The sequence below is a fragment of the Pteropus alecto genome, unplaced genomic scaffold (assembly GCF_000325575.1).
Source record: "Pteropus alecto unplaced genomic scaffold, ASM32557v1 scaffold86, whole genome shotgun sequence".
NCBI classification, from domain to species: Eukaryota; Metazoa; Chordata; class Mammalia; order Chiroptera; family Pteropodidae; genus Pteropus; species Pteropus alecto.
The window spans coordinates 3,986,949-4,003,664 of NW_006442109.1; the positions used below are offsets into that span (position 1 = coordinate 3,986,949).

Sequence of the window (16,716 nt, forward strand, 5' to 3'; positions counted from 1 at the left end):
TATGAATTGAGTGTTATCATATCTACCAAGCCATAAAGTTGAGTGTGCCCAGCAGCACTCTTCAAGAAAGGTAAGTGAGATGCAGGAGCCTGAGCTCAAGGAACCAGTAAGTTATGTGAGCGGGTGGCACACATTGCTAAAGTTCCCATCCTTGATGCGTGGCCACATCTCTTTCAATCCACTGATATAGCCTCATGGGTGGGAGGACTCCCCTATGACCAATTGAATAAAGAAACAAAGCATTAAACCTGATTTATAGATGATTCTGCACTATATGCAGACTGCTGTACTTATTAACCTCAATTGTGTGTGATAATAGGATAATGATGAATCGAAATTCTCTCTGTGGGCAGAGTTATAATACAGGGTGTAAATCATTGGGGGAGCCTGGAAGGAAAAGATATCCTGTGTTATGAGTCTAAATTGATTCATATCAATGGCTAGTGGTTGGATAGATGGGCAGAAACTGAAAAAGAATAATACTGAAAGATTGACAATAAGATCTCAGGGCAATGTAAGTGAGTGGAAACTTTTGACATACCAAAGCTGTGTGGTAGGGGTGGTCCACCCCAGGTGCAAGCAATTTTTAGAATGTAAATTAACAAAAGATTTTTTGAGAAGGAGGACTGTATCACTAACATTGTTTAGAATTACCAACACATGGTGCTAATAAAAAGACCAGTTTATAGTTGGTTTTATTATTATTATTAAATTCTCTGTAGGTGACACACCCCCTTATCACCTGCCTCTAGCAAGCCACTCCCATTGCCCTGCTTTTGACCCAGAGTGTGACATTATTTATGATTCTATGAATGCCCACCAAGGGCCATCACAACCAAGGACTTTCTCAGTGAAGGCTTTTTTGGGTTGAGATAATTAGGTGTTCTGTTGACTTCTTGAATTCCAAGCTCCAGCTCATTTCTTAAATTTGAGAATTTCTCATCCACTATTTGTCTGAAAATGCTTTCTAGGCCCTGCTCCTTTTCCTCGGCTTCAGTAATGCCCATTATTGTTATGTTTCCTCTCCTGATGGTATCAACTAGTTCTTGTATTTCTCTTTCATTATTTTTCATTCTTCGGTTTCTCTCTTCTTCCTTCTGATTTATTTCTAGATTTTTGTCTTCGATATCACTGATCCTTACCTCCATTTGGTTGACTCTATTTCCCAAGCTTGCTATTTCATTTTTCAACTCTCGCAGTGTGTTCTTCATCTCCAGAAGTTCTATTTAGTGCCTTTTGAGGGTTTCGACCTCCTTGCTCTGCTCATCTAGTTGTTTTTTCAATTCTTGAAATTGTTGATTTGAGTTGTTTTGGATCTCATTGAGTTTTTTCAGACGTACCATCTTGAATTCTCTGTCATTTAAGTCACATATTTCTATGTCTGTAAACTTATTTTCTGGAGATTTTTCTCTTTCTCTCTGAGATGACTTGTTACTTTGGTTTTTCATGGTGTTTAACGGACTATTTCTGCGCTTGGGCATTAATGGAAGTGTATTCTGTTGTTTTTCCAGAAAGAAGATTTATTATATAAAGGTCTCTTTAGCCTGCTGCAAAGAAGGCGCTTTTCCTTTGGTTTCCAATAGGTGGCGTCTAATTTTCTTGGATCCCTGCTTTATATAAAGCCTAAATGTCTTTTTTATTTTCTTGTAGATATTTAATCACACTTGCTATTCTCAGTTTCAGTCCCTGTCAGTGATAGCAACAGTTTCAGTAGCATTTGCTCAGATTTCCCTGGGGCTCCACTGTGATCGGTCTTGGAGGGTATGGGGGCAGGGGCCCTCTGGATTGGGGGTTGGGAGCTGTGGCTCAGCCTTGGTTTTGCAACCCGGGCTGGTTAAAATCAACTGTTGTTTCTCTGCGGTCCCATCCCGCTTTTCTGCTTTTTGCTCTGATGACTGAGCCCTGCTGACAACTGCTAGAATTTCTGGCACTTCCAGGTAGGTTGATCAGGGAAGTCACCGCACCTTCATCCCTCCCCCTCCTTCTGCAAGGAGCTCCAGCGGCTGTGAGAGGCAGCTTCTTTATTTCTCCAAGTCCACCGCCTGACACCCTGGGTTCTGACCTGTGGTAGCTCATATGCGCAGATCCCACGCTCAGACGTGCTGGTGTGCAGTTTGGGTGTTTTTTATTGAATTTTAGATGTTCAGTTTATTGTTGTTTCAAGGGGAGAGATCTGGGGACATCTCTCACTCTGCCATGTTTCCTCAGCTTCGGCTCAGCACTTTCTCAATAATCAGATGGGCAAAGAATGGACCAGATGGCTTGTTCCATAAGTGTCAGTCAGCAGTCATTTTCCTTGACTACTCTAGTGATTTCTCAATGAGCTCATGGAAAGCAAGGAGGTAAGGAGGGAAGTTATGTATGGAATCTGGCCCTGTCGCTGCAGAGTGCTCAATGAGCCAACAGCAGATATCAAAACTGAGCCCTGCTATGTCATCATACTTCAGTATTTCTAGCTAGCCACCTGGTGGCAGAATAATGATATTGGACTTCTACCGTGGGTGGGGCAGAAATGTATCATCATTGGAATATATCGACAGTCTTATATGAAATCGCCGTGCTTAAAGTGTTTAACTTCTAAAACTAGGAAATAAATAAATAAATAAATAAATAAATAAATATAAATAAATAAATTGAAGAAAAGCATAATAAAGATGGGAACAAATACTTTTAAACTGTAAAAATCATGAAAAGATTTTAGTGATAAAATCAAAAGGACATAAATTGGAAAGACTTATAAAAAGACAAAAACTTTTGCTATTCCACTGACAGTTTAACAGAAAGAGAGAACACTAAATCTATTTGGAGTGAGAAAGGCAACAAAATGGCAGAAAGGAAAGAATTATTTGAGAATTCTATTTATTCTATCTATAAATGTACATAAATAAACTTAAAAATCTTGATGAAATATATAATTTTCCACTAGTTACAAAATCAGCCAAAAAAGGGAGAAAATCTGAAATGGGTTAATAAAAGAACAAAATGGTTCACTATAAAAATCACAAAAGTTATAAAAAGTGTGGAAGACAAAGATAGGAATAAAAAACAATGTCAATAAATTGAAACAGTAACAAGTATGGTTGATGTTAATCTAATAATCACTTTAAATGTCAACGGTCTAAATACACCAATTAAAGGACAGATTGTCAGAGCAGATAAAAAAAAACAGACTGAAGTGTATGTTGTCTACAAGAAACTTACTTTAAATATAAAGACATATAGATTATATGTAAAGGGATGGAGAATGATATACCATATTAACACTAATCAAAAGAAAATGGGAGTAACTATATTAATTTCAGACAGAGCAGACTTCAGAGCAAGGAAAGTTATCAGGGATAAGGAGGAGCATTGTATAATTATAAAGAGGTCAATACTCCAACAAGACATAATAATCCTTAATGTGTATGTGCCTAACAGCATCAAAATACATGAGGCAAAAACTTATAGAGATGCAAGGAGAAATAGATGAATTCACTATTATAGTTGGAGATCTTAACACCTTTCTATCAAATATGGATAGATCTAGCCAGAAGAAAATCAGTAAGCACATAGTTGAACTCAACAACACCATCAATCAATTGAATATGATTGACATCTACAGACTATTTCATCCAACAACAAATTATGCATTCTTCTCAAGCTCCTATGGAGCATTCACCCAGATATACCACATTTGGGGCCAAAAGCACACTGTAACAAGTATGAAGACTAGATATCAAGCAATGTCTGCTTTTGGACCACAGGGAAATAAACAAGAAACCAAGATTAGAAAGACAGCTGGAAAATTCTAAAATACTTGAGATTAAACAACACATTTATAAATAACACATGAGTCAAAGAAGAAATCTCAAGGAAAATTAAAAAATATTTTAATTAAATTAAAATTATGAAAATACAACTTATTAAAAATTGTGGGATGCAGCAAAAACAGTGCTTACAGGGAAATTTATAGCATTGAATGCTGTATTAGAAATAAGAAATATCTAAAATTAATCATCTAAGCTTCCACCTTAGGCAAATAGAAAAAGAATAGAAAATTAAATCCAAAATAAGCAGAAGAAAATAAAATAGAAATTAGAGCAGAAATCAATGGAATTAAAAATAAGTAATCAATAGAGAAAATCAACAAAACCAAAAACTGGTTCTTTGGAAAGTTCAATAAAGTCAATAAGCCTCTACCTAGGCTAAGAAAAAAAGGAGGAAAACACAAATTCTAATATTAGAAATGAAAGAGGAAATATTACTTTAGATCCCAGGGACATGAGAAGAATAATAAAGGAATATTATGAACAATTCTCTGCCCATAAACTTAATAACATGGATAAAAATGAATCAATTCCTTGAAAGACACGATCTGCCAAACTCCCTCGAGAAGAAAAAGGTAATCTGAATAGGCCTATATCTGTTAAAGAAATTGAATCGATAGTTAATAACCTTCCAAAGGAGAAAACACCTGGCCTAGGTAAGTTCACTGGTAATTTCTACCAAGCATTTAAAGAAAAAATTATAATAATTATCTACAATTTATTCCAGAAGTAACACTTCTTAACTTACTCTGTAAGGCCAGCATCACCTTAGAACCGGATCAGACAAAGATATTATAGGAAAACTACAGACCAATATCTCTCATGAACTTAGATGCAAAAATCCTCAACGAAATATTAGCATACTGAATCTAACAATATATAAAAAAGAATTATATTCTGCAATCAAGTGGGATTTATCCCAGGGGTGCAAGTCTGGTTTAACAATCAAAAATCAATTAATATAATCTATCACATTAACAGACTAAAAGAAAAATATCATATGAGCATTATCAATAGATGCAGAAGTGACAAAACTAAAATTTCTGATGAAATGATCTTCTACCTTGAAAATCTAAGTAAATTATCAGCATGAGTTTAGTGATAATCATGGGCAACTTTTGTGCACAGAAAAACCAGTTAGTGTATTTAAAAATGAATATTCAATTTATTAAGGTAAGAAACTTTAAAATTTAGTTTTCTCCAAGCCTTTAAGTTTAACTTACAATCTTGTTTTTCTCTTTATAAGTATAGTTAAATAAGAACAATCACGTTTACTTTTAAAAAATTAATATTTGAGTAACAACTTTTATAGACTAAATTCTTTAAAAATCTGTTCTTTTTACAACTTATGTTCTCTTAAAGGATATAAAATGCACTTATAACCTTGATAAATCTTATTTTCTTTGAAGCTTTAAAAATGCCTATCTTATTAATAAGCAAAACCTTTCCAAGTACTTACACAACTCTTATAAATATAATAAATTAAACCTGTAAGTAGAGCATAGCTTGTATTATTTAACATTCCAATACTGTTGACAGATTTGGCCAAATTCTCTCACATATTTCAAATAAAGTCCTAATTTTAAAGTCAGTTATTCAGCTACAAATTTCAAATTGAAATTCACAAGGCTAATCTGTCAAATAACCTAGTGCCAATTCAAAATCCAAATTTTCCCAATTATCCTAAATATAACATGGAAGTATTAATAATTTGAGTTTGATTTCCTTTAGAATATATTAAATTCTAAACTTCCATGAGATTGGAAACACACTGCTTGCAGAGGGACAGTTTTACCATTGCTCACAAACTGGATTTTATTATCTTTAATGAGGATGGGTTAAGAGAGTGGAACCTGGAGCCTGTATAATCAGCGTGACCCTACCCTCATCACCAATAGACACCATGAATGCTTTTCATTGTTGCTATGGCAATGAGACTCCAAGTATAAACTCTTCAAATGGGATTCACTTCTCTTGGGTTGGAGTTACAAGTTACCCAATTCTTCCATGTGAGGTCTGAGATTGCTAACTGTTCTTCTACTCTCTTTACTGCCTGATTGAACTCTGTATTCTTTACATATTCTCTCTCTCTGGTTGGATGTAGAACATTATAGATACTTGAAGGCTCTGAGGTCAAAATATAAGAGTCATTTTAATGAGAGTCTCCAGAGAGGAGCAAATAGAATCGACTAAAGGAATGTTTAATAAAACGGCTGGATGCAAGGTATTTATAGAATCTCTACACTAGCAATTAGAAAACGTATTAGGAAAAGCAACAAAAACTATAAAATAGCAGGAATAAATCTAACAAGAAATGTGTAAAAGCTATGTAAAGAATACTTTAAAATTCTATTCAAGGACATAAAAATGACTTAAATAAACGAAAGTGGAAATCGTGTTTCAAAATAGGAAGGTTCTACACTGTAAAGCTGTCACATCAATCCCGAATTGATAAATCAACAAAATTCGGATTTTATAAAATTTGAAAAGTGATTCTCGAATACATCAGATTTAAAAAATGAATGTAGAAAAAATAAAGTGAAATGACCTATTCAATCTCAAAGTATAATAATTAAAGTAATATACCATTAGCATCTATATAACGAGTACAATTTAACAGGATAGAAAATCTCCAAACAGACTAATAAATGAATTGGAATTTGGTTTATAATAAAATAGTATTTCTAACCAAAGAAGAAAGAGTTAGTTCTAAATAGAATTGGAATTTGGTTTATAATAAAATAGTATTTCTAACCAAAGAAGAAAGAGTTAGTTCTAAATAGTGTTGGAACAATTTGGAAAAATAAATATAAATATCTACTTCACACCATAATAGCTCCAAATGAATTAAAAACTTCAACTTAAAAAAATGAAATTACAACAGTATTAGAAGGAAAGATGGAGAAATATTTCATTGGGGTATAATCTTCCTAAGCAACACACAAGACCTAGAATCTAAATAGGAAAAAAATATCACTTTTTTTTATAAAAATATAAAATTCTCCTCAAAGACACCATTTAAAAAGTTAAAAATAAAACACAAATGATAGACTGAGATAAAAATATTTGTCAAACATGTAATTAACAATTAGTATCCACAAATAAAAATGTCTTACCCATAAATATATTTTAAAAAGATGAACAACCCAATTGAAAAATGGGGAAAGAATATGAATAGGCCCTTAACAGCAGAAGAGCACAAATGGTCATAAACATAAAAAGATAGTTAGCCATGCTTTTTGTGAGGGAATTGCACATAAAAAACAACACTGAATGTCATTTTTTACTCAGCAGATTGGAAAAAATTTACAACTTGATAATATCAAGCCTTAGCGTGTGGGGAAGTTGAGTGCCATTAGATAGTCTTTGTAGAAATGTAAATTGATAATGTCTTTCTGGAAGTATTTGTCTATGTTTAAAATGGATATTTGACCTTTTTATTTTATTTCTAGGATTCTATGCTGAAGAAATATTTGCACCTGCAAACAGACATTATAAAAATTCCTCTATCATTTTGGTTAAAAAATGAAATACAGTCGATGGTCATGCCACCCTGAACGTGCCCAATCTCGTTGATCTCAGAAGCTAAACAGGGTTGGGCCTGGTTAGTACTTGAATGGGAGACCACCTAGGAATACTGGGTGCTGTAGGCAAAAGGAATACAATTTTAAATGTCCATCTGTAGAAAGGTAGTTGCATAAATCATGAGATATCACTATTACGAGCATCCATTAAAAACAAACACATCGTTCATTCAAAACAAATATTATTGACTAACATGTGTATTGTGAGCCCATTAAAGAAACGTACAACTCCCAAAATATATATGGCTATATGTTAATATGTTTATGCCAGTATATAGAGAAAGAACTAGAAGGTTATAGACCAAATTGCTGACTTTGAGTCATCTTTTGGGAGGGGTTTTGGGTTAGAATATTGGAGAATAGAGTTGTTTTTATAGTTACCTGGATTTTTTAATTCAAAAGCTTTTCAGCTGTCATAGCTTTGGGCTAAATACTCAATAAAATAACTTCCTGTTGCTCTTGGATTTTCTCCTGGGTTTACCTCTGAGCTCCTTTACCAGGCGAAACAAACAATAAGGGTCTCAAAGGACATGCAGCATTCTGAATAGTCTGTTTTAGACAGATAAGCTTTGAGGATTGTTGTGCTTTGGTTTATTTATTCGTAGATTTGTCATTCTTTTATTCTGTAAATGCTAATCAGGTTGGACTCTTGGACTGTTAACATTCATTCATCAGAGCTAGCCCTACTCCCATACTCTGGGTGAAAATCTGGCTGGTCCTATTCCTTCACTGATCACTCAGGAATAAAAAAAAAACCATACGGTCACTTATGTCATAGACACAGCCTCGATTCAGTAATTAATTGTGCAGTCCTATGTAATAATCAGCTTTGAACTTGTGTAATGTTAAATCATCTCTCCTCCCTCAGTTCAGTCCTGCTTCCACTGACCTTTAGAGTGGAAGAGGGATCACTGTTCTTTTCTTTTTATCTGCTTAGCCTTTCTCTTCCTCTCCCCACTTACTGAGCAGGGCCAAAGCAGTGAGAAGGAACAGAGGAGGCTAGCAAAGTTTTTACTTGACTGCTGCTATCATAAGCTGACTTTGCCCTCTTGGGACTTTTTATGTTCTTCTGTGGGTTCCTCAGAGTCACCCCTACAGAGCCTCTTCAAGTTCGGCTCCCTTGACGTAGGCAGTGTCCCTTTTTTGGCTAGTCACTCTGCAGCTTTGCTGATCACTTGGCTTCTGCATCCTTCCACCTTCTTCTGACCTCTAGCAGAAGCCTATTGATATAAAGCAGGGTCCCCTTTTTAATGATCCAGGACCACATTCTTCTGTGGGTTTCTCGCCGTTGGGGATTGTCACAGCACTGACTTGTTCTCAGAAGGACCAGCAGTTATTTCTCTGCTCCGCTGGCCGTTAGCCAACCACTTGCCTCTTCTGTCTCACAACTTCGGAGCCCTTCTCACCAGAATTAGAGTAAGGGGCAGCTATTCCTCTACCCCTCCCTTGCTGGGAGGAGAGCTAAGCAGTGGGAGTCACAGACAAAAGCAGACCTCAAGAAATCTTCTTCTCAAAAGCCTGCCTTTAGTCACCTTCAAGTGATGGATTCCAAATCCCAATGTGTTAGACCCTCACGGAGGCCTTGTATCTGCCCTTTTAAATCCACATTATGGGTGAACATATCCAAAGCTGAGAAACTAATTCTTAACATTTTCTTTAAGCGTTTACATCTGCACTGTCTGTTAGAATCTCCTTTCTATTGTATCTTGATACCTTAGTAGAAAATTTCAAATTAACATCCTGCCTTCCATTTATTTATTTGTTTATTGACTTGAAAGCAATTATTGAGCACCTTTTATATGCCAGATATAGCTACAGTGATGAATCATTTGAGACTTTTAACTTCTATGAGCAAGGGAAAGAACAAAATGAAAAGGAGTTTAACTGCAGTCTGTGATTAGGGACCTAAGTTCGGAATTGTCATTTGTTCTCCTTTCCTGATACTGTTGCTTTGTCTTGTTTTCTTGGAGCAGGAGCTCTGATACCACAAAATGTATTTGGATTAGTCTTGATCAAAACATTCTCTCCTGGACAAAGGAAGAAATGAAGAACTGGCATCTTCTTAGTAGCCCACGCTGAGCTTGAGAATCATGAGTAAAATTTATAACAACTAAACAGCAACACCTGAAGTATAGAATTCTGGATAGAGATAAACATGGATTTGAATCTTAATTTCACTATAGGACAAGTTTCTTAATCTTCCTGAGTTTTTATCAGCAATGTTGTGTGATGATTAATTTTATGTGTCAATTTGACAGAGCCCTGGGTGCTCAGACATTTGGTCAAACATTATGCTGGGTGCGTCTGTGAGGGTGTTTCTGGGTGAGATTAACGTTTGAATCAGTAGACCACGAGTAGAACCAGTCACTGTGCTAGACACTGACAAAGATGAACATAAATCAGCCGCCTTCCCTTCCCTCGTGAGTTTACAGAGAAAAACAAAATAAAACCAACATCAGGTGAGTAAATAACCTAATAGAAAACTAGCAAACTGGAGATGTGTCAGGAAGGAAACAAAAAGGTGATGAGAGAAAATAATGGGATATGGAGTGGACTCTAAATAGGTGATAAGGAAAGGACACAAAGAGGAGGTGACATTTAACTTGAGACTGTGAGGATGAGGAGCCATTCACTCACGGGGTGAGGAGAAAAATTCCAGATAGAAGAACATCATCCCTGAGGCAGAATATAGTTGGCCTGTTTAGGGAGCGAAGAGAAAACCAGTGAGTCTGGGACACAGTAGGGGAGGGAGAGAATGCCACTAGGTCTCGAGATAAGAAAGAGGTGGATGTGGGTCAAGTCCAACAGGGCCTTGGAAACCACAGCATAGAGTTTGCATTTTATTCTACGTCTAAAGGGAAACTACTGAAAAATGTCTTAGGGTAGAGAGTTAACCTGAGTGTAATTCTGTTTTAAGATCTTGCTTTCTGGATGCAGCATGGAGAATGGGCTGGAGAGGGACAGCGGTGGAAGCAGGTAGAAGATGTTGCATTGATCTTGCTTAAACAAGCAAGATTTGATGGTGGACCCAGTTATAGTGGTGGTGATAGAAATGTGGAGAAACTAGCAAATTTGTGGTATAGTTCAGAGACAGAATTAGTAGTATTTGGTAATGCATTAGATGTGGGAGAAAGGAAGGAAATAAAGACTTTGATTTCTAGGTTTAGCAAATGATTGGGAAATAGTGCCAATCAGTTGAGCAATTTTGAGGACATGACAGGTGGGCAAAATTGATGAGAAATTGGGGAATTTTATGTTGGATGTGTTAAATTTGGTATTTCTGAGAGACATAAGTAGAGATATAAATAAAACCATTAAAAATGTTATTCTGAACCAGTGGGTCTCGAACTTTAATGAGCGTCAGAAGCACCTAAAGGGCTTGATAAGCCAGATTGCTGGGCCTGCCCCTAGAGTTTCTGATTAAGAAGATGTGGGTGGGGCCTGAGAATTTGCGTTTCAAAACAGTTCCCAGGTGACATTGATGCTGCTGGTCCAGGCTTACCACTTTAAGAACCACTGATCTAGACAGAGGATGATTCTAGGAGTCTGGGAATCATCCACATGAAGATAATATTTAAATCCATGTGACTTGATGAGATTGCCTAATGAGGAAGGAACTCTTGGATTAAGTTTTGAAGAGGGGTAGAAAAAAAAGATCCAGTAAAGGCAGGATCAGAGAAGCAGAAAGAAAACCAAGAGAGCATGAAATTTCAGAAGCCAGAGGGGTTGAGGGTTTCAGGACCAGACTGATTGAACATAATAAATACTGTTGGGAAACAGAATAAGAAGGAGGCAGTGAAGTATCCAAACATTTATCAGTATTAGAACCACTGTCAAGAGCAAGTACTTAGCAAACATTATCTCACCGAATCCTTTACAAATCATGTCAGAGGAGTACTGTTAGCTCCATTTTATATTAAGGAAAGTGAGGCTCAGAGATCATATAGTTCGTCCAGGCAACAAAGGGCCTAAAATCCAGATTTCTTTCGGCTAACATCCTAGTGAATGAAGAACTTGCTGCATCCTTTACTTGCTGCTAAAATCTATAAGGCAGGCCAACCTTTAGCAAAACCTTGAAGTAGGCATTCTGCTCATTCCTTCCCATGGCATCCAGCACCCTCTGGCTGCTCCCAGACGGCTTGCAATGATATGTCCTTTCTTCCATTTCACCTTCTGTCCCAATTAACTTTTTGTGCCTCCTTAACCTTTTCTGCTTTCTATACTAAGACCAACCTGGACCTCATTCCTCGATAATAACATGAACCCATCTGTTACTAGATGCTGATAGATAAAAGTACTATTTAATGCAGTGCAGTAAAGGTTTAACAACAGCTTTCAGAAGGTGGAAAAAGCCCTGATTTGCAGTGTTTGGTGACTTTAAGGCACCGGTAGCTGATTTCAAGCTATCAATGGGATGTGAACGTAGAGTTGAGAAGAGATGCACATAGTTGGCTCTCTTGAGCCACTGTGAGCTGGTTCCAGCACACCGCCGAAATGATTTAAAGTGTTGATTTTCATGTTGCCTATTTCCATTCTACTCAGAGCCTTCTGGAGACAATGTCTTAACCACAAGTTGTGGGAACTTCAGGCCGTCTGCCCAGCCTGTGCGGAGAGATGTTAGGAACAGGGAGGCCTGCGTACAGCCTTTAACCCAAACCTTGAAGGCCATCATCTGTTTCCTCAAGATTCACTCTAGCCCAGGAACAAAGGGGATGGCAGATTAAAAACCAGCATTCATATCTCTCTTTGGTTTTCTGGGTTCAAGAATGTTCTTTTATGAGGATTGCAGGCTTGTTCTTCTTAGGAGTCAGCAGGCGTTTATGATGGCTGTAACAGGAATGAGAATTTGGGTCTGGAATAAGCCTTGCTGTTTCTTGCCAGGCTGCGAAGTTTACAGTGGAGACCAGACATATGTCTTGCTCACGCCCATATGCTACTCTGTTTCCGGAATGAGAGGAGGAGGCCACATCCTCACTCAGGCAGGAATGGCTGCTGAGGGTTCAGTCTCGAGGCACGAGGGAATTTTCACTTCCTCATGTAACTTCCATTTGCTCTTACTCTATTCCTAAAAGCAGAAGGAATAAAAGGCCACTGAAGTGGTCTCCTGGGAGTTTTGTGATGTGCTGTCATGGTGGATAGTGTTGTAATGTTACCTCACACTACGTACAGGGAGGGGATCGAGTTGGTGGGGGGAGATGTTAGGAACAGGGAGGCCTGTGTACAGCCTTTACAGGAGCAGGGACAAGTGGGAGGACGCAGGGGCCTTATTGGAAAAAGGAAGGGGTGTAGCAAGAGCTGGAACTGGGCACTACTGGTGTGGAAGGGGGAGAACACGACTGTGAGATGAGTCGAAGAGGTGTTTCTTTGCAATCTGATTTTATGACTGTGTTTTGCAAGTAAATACAGTTAGCTTGGGAACAAACTCTTCTAGACTCAAGGTCGTCAAGTTGGCAGACAGAGAAGTCTGAGAGTTATACTTCACTGCTTTTTAGGGAGCTGATCACATAGTCAGGTCGTAGCCCCTAAAAGCAGCTGGAAGGATCATGGCACTGGCCAAAGAGGCTTCTAGAAAGCATAAGCTGTGGTTGATTTTATTCCAGCTACTCAAAGAAGTATTTCCCTTTCTGGGAAAATTCTTATTTTGGGGATCAATTGTTTTATTATGTATAAATTACACAGACATTAATATCTATGGGCTGCCAGAGGTACTCATAGGATGATGCTCAAAAGTCACATACTTTCATCCAATGCTCTAGGTACAAATTTGCTCACACATGCATGAATGCAAATGTATCAAAATAACACTAATATTTATAATAATACTTTGCAATTCTACACTGCCTTTCATCTGTCATCTCAGGGTACTTTGCAAGCATTCATTAATTTTCCCAACACTCCTCTGAGAGAAGTAAATATTATTATCCTACTCTTTACAAGTGAAGCAATTGAGGCAGATAAGTGATTTGCCTCAGGCCAGTTAGTGAGTGTGGGTGGAGGGCTGAGATTAAGAGCTCAGAGTTCCTAGGGATATCCATTAGGAAAGAAACTCAGCAATCAAAATTAGAGGATGCTGCGGCACACAGCATACTGGAATGTTGGAGGGGGTCACTTTTCCCTGTGAAATCTATCGCCATGGCAGTAAAAGCTAATGCTTATTAAATATCTACTATGTATGGGGTGCTTTACATATGTTATTTCCTATCCTCATTTAGAATTATCCCCATGGCACAGGTGAGCAACTGAAATTGACAGAGGTGAAGTATCTTGTCCCAGATCACACAGCTAATAAGTGCCTGGGCTGGAATTCAAACCCAGATCTGTTTCTCTCCCAAGCACAAGTTCTTAACCCCAGCTCACACCTCATGCATATTTGGAATAGGGAAGCACCTTTCTGGTCTTCTAAATCCTTTCCGCTAGTCTTTGAGCCTTTATTTGTCCTAACTGTCTACCACCAATATCTTTGCATTTAACTACATTTAGAGATTGATGCTTATAGCACGTCTGATCTGGACAGACGTTCTAAGCACAGAAAAGGGAGTCTCTAAGGTAAGAAGCATGCATGATAAGTCAGGAGGGAAAACTTTAATTGTTATTACTTTTTGCATTACTTTGTGTTATTTCTAGTGAGTGTGTCAGTTTGTCATCTTTTGAACAGAGGGAGAGAGAGAGAAAGAAACTGAAAGAATATGAATTCTCCTAGGACAGATATGTTCCCAACTGCGCTGTCAGAAGAGTCGAGGAAAGAGTCAAAGGACTCAGAAGTCTGAGATGAACTAAATTTTACTCTAGTTTTGGATCCACTCAGAGTTAGGCTGAGCTCAACCGAGCCCTGAGACTTTCATAACTCAGCTCAACCGAGCCCTGAGACTTTCATAACTCAGCTTGCAGTCAAAATGGTGTATCTTATGGGCTCGGGCAGCCATGAGATCTACGGAGGTGCCACGGGCTTGCTGGAAAGACCTGAGAGCTCATAGAACTGCTGATGTGGGAAGGAGCTCAGGAAACTGTGCCCCTCAAAGACACACCCCACAGGGCCTGCCTAGCCTATGAGCTGGAGGTAGTCCAGCTTGACCTCAGCAGCTGCCCCTGGACCAGGACCAGCCTGGGGCCACTATTGCCTAGTTGTGGGTGAGGTGGGGAGGTTTGGGGGAGCGAAGGCTTCCAAGATTCAGCCAACCAGATAGAACCTACACCCTTTGGAATTAAGCCCTGAGAAGTCAGCTTCGTAGTGTGATACAGTTTGTATCTGAGGTAAGGAAAATCAAATTTGAGTCACGACTTATTTGAAACTGTATTTTTCTTGGAGAAGTGAGAACTAGTTTCTAAAAGTCAGTGATTATAAAGGAATCTGAATCCAGCTGACCTATCTATTTTCTTTGGATTCTTTTATAATTAGTTTTAAAGTTGTGATCCCAGCGTCCCTTCCCAGCCATCCCCTCTCCTCACACAATCTCAACCCAGTTTCTACTACGCTGTCACATGTGCTTAAAAGCAGGACTTTAAAGAAATTATTCACCACAGATAGTTTCTCTCGGTTTGATTCAGAATTTGTGTGCCTGTCACATGTGTGCCTACCTGTACACACACCCGGCACACACACTTTGGGTACATACAGGGCTAGAAGCCCAGGGGCAAAGAGAGAATATGGACTATGTGTGTGGAATCATCTTCTGTTTGCGGTAGGCTGGTCAATCGTCTCGGTTTTCTGAGGAATGTGAGGTTTCCTGGGATACAGGACTTTCACTGCTAAATCTCAGAGAGTGCCAGGTAAACTGGGACAAGCTGGTCATCTTAGTTCATGAGAATGTTAAACTGAAGGAGATCCAGCTCAAGTTTTTAAGGCAGCAAATTGTTTGAAATGGACCAAACTGTTAACAGACACTTCTCAAAATATAAACATAAGCCCACCCTCTACCCTGCCCCATGGAGTAAATTAACACCTATACAATTTATAAGTTGCCATAAATATTGGAAAGCTTTTAGCAGAAGTCCAACATTAGCTTTTATCTATCTCTGAAGTCACAAAATAAGGATTCTGCTGGTGGTTTGGTGTTTAGAATGAATGACAGACACAGATAGAAAAAAAAAAAAAGGGACGCACGGTGTATTCTATACGGCCATATAAACACTTTTGAAAAGTGTTAAGTGGAGGGCAGGGCTGGTAATGGGACCGTAACAGTAATGGGCTGAACAGCGAGCCTGCACCTGCTTTGAGTGAATGAAGGGAGCTCCAGGAAACCCAGAGTCCCGTGGGGAGCAGCCGGATTGGACGATGTGCTTTCATACCCGTGCTTAACCATATAATCATTAAAGGGCAGAAACTTCTTCTTGTAATCCTCTCCTATAGGACAGCAGGGAGTGTTAGCATATTTGGACTGCTTCACATTCCTTCTTGCCTACTTTTGAGAACATACTACATTTTAAAACTTGTTGGTTTCTTTCATGTTTTATTTGACCCTATGTAATTGCATTCCTGAAGGAATAACAGGCTCCCCTAGTGATTTACACCCTGTATTAAATGTCAGTTTTGAAGAGACACAGTTAACAGTTTGGTTTAACCTCTTGCCTTCCCCCTCTCTATTAGCTCAAAACTGAATTTGAGCTCCAACTCTTAGGACTCTGAGGGAGGGATAAAAAGATAAAAAATGAGCTGAAGCAGCAGCAGTAGCGATGAAGGGAGGGAGCATCTTAGCTCTTGCCACTTTTCCCCTGCACGGCCAGTTGCCAGCCCAGAATATAAAATCATCCCTTTTCTTAGGATAATTTGTACAGTTTGCTTCTGTCCCAGCACCGTGAGGATGGTGAATCAGAACCACATTGTAGCTGGGGTTCTGTTTTGTATTTCTACCCACTGCTCCAGCCCCGGGACACCAACAGTTGCTGTAAACCACAGTTCCATCTCAACCATGCAGTACCCAGTGAGTAGCCAGTTAGATGAAACTGTGGAAAAAGAAATCTGTCTTAATAATTATTTTATTTCGTTTTACTTTGTTTTATTTTATTTATATACTTAGCTGCTATGATGTTATTGTTGATTAAAATATTTAATTTGCCTTTGTAGATTCAATAAAGAATATATAACAACTGCTTAACCACCTGTTGTGAACTAATTATTGGGAGAATATTTAAGTAAAGTTTAATGGCATATTCTTTTATGTTTCTGTGCATGTGCACATGCATCTGTGTGTTTAAAATCTAGAACTAAATATGTCCTGTATTATAACCTGACAGGTATAAAGCATCATTATTACTTCCAGAGCCTTTATAAAAAAATATGGGCCAAAAAAGATTTTATGTTAAAAACAGTTGTCTGTGCAGAGCAC

At 38.1% G+C, this 16,716-nt stretch overlaps 1 pseudogene; it reads left to right on the forward strand.

The window, feature by feature from the left end:
• The first annotated feature begins 7,344 nt into the window (after positions 1–7,344).
• LOC112469791 lies at positions 7,345–7,462 on the forward strand (annotated as a pseudogene).
• Positions 7,463–16,716: the final 9,254 nt, after the last annotated feature.